Source organism: Montipora capricornis, chromosome 7, assembly GCF_036669925.1.
Source record: "Montipora capricornis isolate CH-2021 chromosome 7, ASM3666992v2, whole genome shotgun sequence".
In the NCBI taxonomy this organism is placed as follows: domain Eukaryota; kingdom Metazoa; phylum Cnidaria; class Anthozoa; order Scleractinia; family Acroporidae; genus Montipora; species Montipora capricornis.
Window position 1 is genome coordinate 11,265,991 of NC_090889.1, and position 7,094 is coordinate 11,273,084.

The 7,094-nt window shown below is 35.6% G+C and overlaps 1 long non-coding RNA gene across 1 annotated transcript; it reads left to right on the forward strand.

The window, feature by feature from the left end:
• Positions 1–560: 560 nt before the first annotated feature.
• On the forward strand, positions 561–4,951 carry LOC138058183 (uncharacterized). The gene is made up of 5 exons (XR_011133813.1): positions 561–915; positions 1,391–1,438; positions 2,451–2,504; positions 3,889–4,006; positions 4,319–4,951. It is a non-coding gene; the product is annotated as an uncharacterized lncRNA (long non-coding RNA).
• The last annotated feature ends 2,143 nt before the right edge of the window (positions 4,952–7,094 follow it).

Here is a 7,094-nt window from a genome sequence, read left to right on the forward strand (position 1 = left end):
TCCTCTCAAACATGGGCATTCACAGGATGCTTAGATGCCCATCTGCCTGTTAAAGCTTACTTGTCCTACATGTACAGTACACTCTTTGTTATGGGTAACCACTTTAAAATGAATAGTCAGTAATAAGCATTTCACGACTGGTCCCTTGGGAAACATTTAATTCTGTTTCCTGAGAATCTCAATGTTTCCCTGAGGTGTAGCCGAGGAAAACATTGAAATTTGAGGGAAACAAAATGAACTGTGTCCTGAGGGACCAGTCATTAAGTGATTTGTTACATGGCCCAAAAACAAAAACATGCAACGGCAACAGAAATGGCGGTCGTTGGTCAACATTTGCAGGTTACAGTGCACTATTACCCTCTGACATCATAGATTTTGCACTATTTTCCAGAGACTCAGACACCTTTGGCAGGAAACAGTTTTATTGTTAGATGTCATGTGACCTTGAAGTAACCAATGAGAGCGCACACTGTTGGGGGAAAAATTCAGCTATACAACAATTGTTTTTTTTTCCAAGCAGTTGTCATGCCTTGCCCATGTAATAATTTTGTGTGTCAGATTGTGGATTGTTTAAAATGTTCTTATTTTTTAATCCCTTTGGTGTATATTTTTTATTGACGGAGAAAAGTAAATCCAAAATAATGCCTTGTTATTTTTCTATTTCCTTTTTTGCTTTGTTTTGGAAAGTGGAAAGGATCAGGAGGGCTAAAGGCCTGTCCTGGGACAACGGAAAAAGACAGCAGAGTTAATTTAGAACTCTGCAATACAATTTTGCTAGATGCAGACATAAAAATCCTCTATGGGGTTTATAAGGTGGAAGGTGCTGGCCAGGTTACTCTGTACAAAACAAAGGGCAGGAAGCACATAAGCAACATTATATGTTCTTCGAGGAAGCCAAGTGCTTACCAAAAGCAGGTGAAATAACATTTCCCAGTTCAACCTCTCAGACTTGGTATGAGTGTTATATATAACCTCTTGAGAGTTTACATGTAGATAATGACAACTCTACTCTCAGTCTTATGATGAGCTCATGCACAGGCAACACATGTTTAGAGAAACTCAGTGTGGCGAAGTGGACGGGTGTAAATTTATCCTCTTGTGAATCAAGCACACATGTACATGTACACTTGTAATACAATGTAGGACATGACATATTTCTTGTGCTTGTGCATGTTACATGCATTTTTTTTAATTTTGAACATTTAATTGGCACTTTCAGTATGGAGTAATGAGGTCTTTAATATTATTTTCATTTTATTATTGCTATTCCTATATATGTTTACAGCAATATTCAAGGTACAGATGTACAATGTAGCAGGGGTCTAGTATGTATTCCTTCAGTTTAGTGATGAAACTCTTTCTCTTTTTGTTCTGGGAATTTTTTTGTTAGTGCTCTAAGGACAGCTCAAGGAAAAGAGCATGCAAAGGAAAAGCAGAGGTCAGATAATAAAAATAATATCAGATTTTACCACACCTTGATTACATGTAAATTGTGTATGATTCCCAGTGCACTGGTGGCTCAGTTGGTTGAGCATTGGGCTCTCATGCAGGAGGTCGCTGGTTCGAACCCCGGCCAGATCAACACTCTGGATCTTCAAATAACTGAGGAGAATATGCGATTGTGAAGGGGAACCTCGTGACCCGAACTTATTCAAGGTCAAACACCGTAAAATGCAATGATTTAGTCGCTTCACTCAGTGGCCAGCGATGTGTTTAAGATTACAGTCCTTTTAACCTTGTGTCCTCGAGGGTTGAATATACCTGAGGATTACAGTTACATGTAGCTCACTTTTAATTTTAACGTGTGTCCCAATAAGTAGGAGTCCTTGATTACAGTTTGGACTTCAACTTACATTGCCGTCATAAACCTTGTGAGTAACTTGTGTGAACAACACACTTCCCTGGCTGAAAACGGCTTGTTCAAGCTCAAATCCAAAAGAAGTTGTTTCAAAAACAGCTTGGGCACCATGATTAAGTCTATCTTGACTCACTTACTTTTGACTTTAGGTTTTAGATAAGAATTCATCATCTCCGCAATGCCACTCAAAAACTGTTTGGATGCGGTTTGTTGGGATGGGGGAAGGCTATCCGGTACTGGCAGGTTCAGAGGCTGCATTCCATCTGGCTTAAAGCTGCATCTCCCCTTCCCGAAAATAATGCCCCATCTTTTCCAAACAGAAAATTTTCTGATTGTCAAAGAAATGCTGCCATGTACACTGTAATTAACAACTTACTAACCTCACTTGCTTGGGGCTGTACTGGAAAATATTGGCCCTTTCTTGTTTGGTTTGGATCGATCACTTGACCTCGGGCCAATATTCCCTAGTAAGGCGCTCCTGTTTTTTTAGTACTGAAGAGGTTAATAATGTATAAAGAGTAAGGACTTAACTGGCAAATCTAATGTTGTTTTCAAACTCCTTTACCATAAGACAATTTATTTTTATTTTTAGGAATCAAATGGCAATGTACCAACTAAAGTTCAGAAAGTAGATTTGCAAACTGAGGTAACTGTTATTTTGCCTGTAAAGTACTGCTGTAATATAATTTACCACTATAGATCTCTTTTGGGACTCATTTTTATAAGGTTACAGGTTCATATTTTTTCCTGCTTGAATTTTTGTTATACACCAGTTTAATTTTGATTTTCCTTTGTTTCAGACTTAGAAAGGGCATTGTTATAGTGTTAAGGTTACAGGTTCAAATTTTGTCCTGGTTGAATTGTTTTTTTAAACACAATTTCAATTTTGATTTTCCTTTGTTTCAGATTATGATAAGGAATATTAATTAAACGAAGAAAAAGCAAAACTGGATTGCTTTGAAAAATTTTAAACCACAACATCTACATGTACAGTGTATACAGCTGTTGCTAAAGCCCTGGTCAAACGGCGCATGATTGTTGACAATAGTCAATGATAGTTGAAACTCGCTCTTCTGTTGGACCACCAACTATTATACACTATCATCAACTATCATTCATTTTGAACTTCTTCAAATTTTTCATGATAGTCGATGATAGTTTTCCTCGTTTGACCACGAGTATGATAGTTCATGATAGTTTTTGGTCAGCTGTTTTCCCCAAACATCAGCGGGCTCATTTAAAATGGCCGCCAAAAGTTCCTCGCGAGGCTCAGCTGCAGCTTCAGAAATTCATGTCTACATCCAAGATGATAATCATGACAAAGAAAATACTGAAGACCAAGATATCTTAGACAATATATCCTCAGAAGAAAGCGTCAACTCGCAAGAATTGGAAGAGACACTACAAAAAAGAAGCGTATCACTAAATGTTCATTGGTCAAGAAGGGCAATGCGGCAAGATCGAGTAATGGACTGATATTACGTCTAATAGAGGAATATGAGGCCTGGCCCTGCCTTTGGGAAAAGAGCCTGGAACTAGCTGCTCGCGTGACTTTGCATGTGCGACTGCCGGTGAACTACAGTATCATCAACTATCACAAACTTCTTTGGCCATTTGAGCATGTGAATGATGATGATAGTTTGGAGAGAATTTTGACCAGGGCTTAAGATTTTATTAGAAGCCAAAAAAACATGAGAAATCCTTTGATATACTCATTTGCTTTCTTATGGGTTATTATGGGTTTTACATGCAGCTTAAAATTATTTTCTTTGTTGCTCTTACAGTCGCTATGTTTGGGACTGTGTTATAAACTTCTTTGAAGGTGAAACATTACTTTCGGGGACTATGCACGTTATTCACATTGACAGCAACAAAAAGAAGTAAATTCAAAGTTTACATGAAAATAGAATAAAATTATTTTGATAATTTATTGTATCAATATAAATTATTATTGGTTTTGTATTTATTTCCTTCTTTTCATATGATGTGAAATACTAAACTATACATGTTGTCAATATTCCTTCTTTAAGGCAAAGAATCAGAAGAAATGATTCTGGCGTAATTGATGAAAAGGAAGGTACATGTAACAATGAAAGTGAAGTGCAGACAAACAAAGTGGATGAACTGAGGATGCTGGAGTCGGGCCTTGTAAGTACATTATTTTTAACTTTTTCAGGAAGCTCTAGCATCTTGTAGGTGTCTATTATAGGAAAGGAGAAAAAGTGCTATGCTTAATGTCTTGAGTGATTAATACTCCAGGGTCTCCCTGAGACACCTGCCTCAAGTCTTGCTAGTAAGTATTACAGCTGAAAAATCACTGCAGAGCATGTTGACGAATTTGACCATTTTCCGTTTGGATAGTATACTTTCATGTTACAGGTGAAAACATCCCAGAAATGCACGCAGAATTTTTCATTTAGAACCGTGCTGTCCTAATAGTGAATTACCTTTTTTTAACAGGTTGATAGAGATCAAGCTATCATTGTTGCTCTCCATTACTTGAGGGCAAAAAAAGTGTCTGATGTGACTCTGAGAAAACTAAAGCCCTTGTTGAAGAGGTATTGCGTACTATGCATGAAGGACTCAGCGAAAGATGACCTTTTAAGGTCCCTTGGAAGGGTCCTCTTTGAAAGAAAAGTTGTAACAAGAAAAGATGAGAGTGAAGTGATCACTCACAGTAACTTAAAAAGTGTAATTTAGTAAAAAGTGAATTTGGCAAAGGTCAACAAACACGAGGGGACTTCTGCTCATGACTTGTAACTGCAAGAAGTTACAAAACAGGTATTGTGCCAGTAACTGGCAAAATTCCTTGTTAAAATGGCAACCAGAATTGAGAAATACGAATTTAAAATATGTTGAAAGTCCCATTTCCGCCACACACTATAAACTGTTCCTCTCACTCTAGCCCTTTGAGCGCAAAGGAAAAATCAGATGATTTTAAAACTACAGGGCATTTCCTGTGAATAGTCCATTTGTGGTTGCAGACCTTATACAAATTATGTTAAGATATATATTTCATCAATAATTATGAAGACTCAATACATTGCTCATTTCTTTCGTAATAATAATAATAATAATAATAAATATTTTTTATATAATTATTTTATTATATTTTTAAATAATACACACTATTTAAGATAAAAATTGTGTAATAGTTGTTACGGTTGATATCAATCCAGTTGTAGACATATTAGGTTTAAAATTAGTTAAGAAAAAACGATACTAAAAGAGCTATTTAAAATTGATTCCAAAGTTCAGAATATTATTTTAAAAAATTTCCGTACCTATTTTAAGAAATTATCTTGCTGGTACAAGATTACATTTAATTCAGGTTTTAATGCAGCAATACAAAGACTATACTATACTATATTACAACAATAAAAGAGTTTGAAGTATGTTAAGTTTATTTCTTTTTCGGGGAACTTACATTATCAACAGCCCCTTTATCTACGAGCCTATTTAGAAGGTTAAAAGTTGTTCCTTGTAGGAGCATTACCCTCACTTCCAAGCTGTATTTGCCAACCAGCCTTCCCCTTGAAGCAGCTTTGTTGTTTTGTTCATTGAAACTCTTTTTTTTTTTTTTTTGTATTTGATACAAAAAAAATGTATCACAAATCCTTTTGCCTGGGTTGGCTTGATACGAGGTGGATAACCCTTCTACAGTGTACCAGGGACGACTTTTTTCACACATTTATCTGCAGTAATCATTTTATTGTTTTTGAGCCCTCTTTCATCAGATAAGATGATCTTTACGATATCTTGGCAGTGTCCCTTTTTTTTGATTTACTTGATGGTTACAAGATCTTTAAAGGCTCCCTTTTCCAATTTCTATGATATTTACAGGATCTTTTCAGGTTTCCTTTTCGATTTATGTGTTATTTACAGGATCTTGACAGTCTCCCATTTTCGATTTACATGCTATTTACAGGATCTTGACAGTCTCCCTTTTTCGATTTCCATGTTATTTACGCGATCTGGACAGTCTCCCTTTTTCAATTTACATCATATTTACAGGATCTTGACAGTCTCCTTTTTCGATTCCCATGTTATTTACAGGATCTTGACAGTCTCCTTTTTCGATTCCCATGTTATTTACAGGATCTTGACAGTCTCCCTTTTTCAATTTACATGTTATTTACAGGATCTTGACAGTCTCCCTTTTTCAATTTACATCATATTTACAGGATCTTGACAGTCTTCCTTTTTCGATTTCCATGTTATTTACAGGATCTTGACAGTCTCCCTTTTTCGATTTCCATGTTATTTACAGGATCTTGACAGTATCCCTTTTTTGACTTACATGTTATTTACAGGATCTTAACTGTGTCCTCTTCCTCCAATTTACATGTTATTTACATGATCTCCCTAAGTTTTGTCTTCAGAATTTACAGCATCTTGTCTCACATTTACATGTTCAAATCGAAAAATTTACATGATATTTACATGATTATTGAAAACATGTAAAAGTCCAAAAACCATGTAAATTATCTTTTACAGTAAATTTTCATGGATTTACATCTTATTTACATATTATTTACATAGTATGTAAATTTTCGAGTTTTCCAGTGATATTCCTGATCGTGGAAATTTTAAAGTAACACATGTTTCAGTTTCGAATGAGAGGACCAAAGTTAACTCAGTAAATAGGCATCATTATTTTTTTAAATTAAGAAAGAGCACCTAACCTACGAAAGATGAAAGAAAATTGATTATAACCACACACAGGAGTGCTTTAAAGACGCTGAATGTTCCCCAAAACTCAAATTTTGCTTACTCATGGTAAAATTCTTCCATGTATTTTCTTGGACAAAAATGGTGAGTAATTAATAAAAACAAAGTATTATTCGTTGTAAAGGCTTCATTCAATCTACTATTTTTTTCCTTTTTTAATTTATTTTTTTGTGAGACGTTTAATTATAAATTCAGCAACTCTATGCTAATTTAAAATTTTGTTCTTGAAAGTAATTTTAACTTCGTGGGCGTAGATTAATACAATTCAGCCTAGACATCGAAAAGTGGATGCTTTCCAGTGAAAAATTGGTTTTGAAAGCAGCTCGTCCAATTAACAGGTCAACCACCTAAAAAGCTAAAAGCCTGTAGTCACTCTTCCGACAATGTTGAATCGAATTTCCAAATGGCAGATGCTTTGTATCAACTCCCACATTAAAATGGATCGCACAAGTCACGTAAAGAGCAAAGAGAGCCAGCCATTATCACATTTTGCCTCAGTATGTCC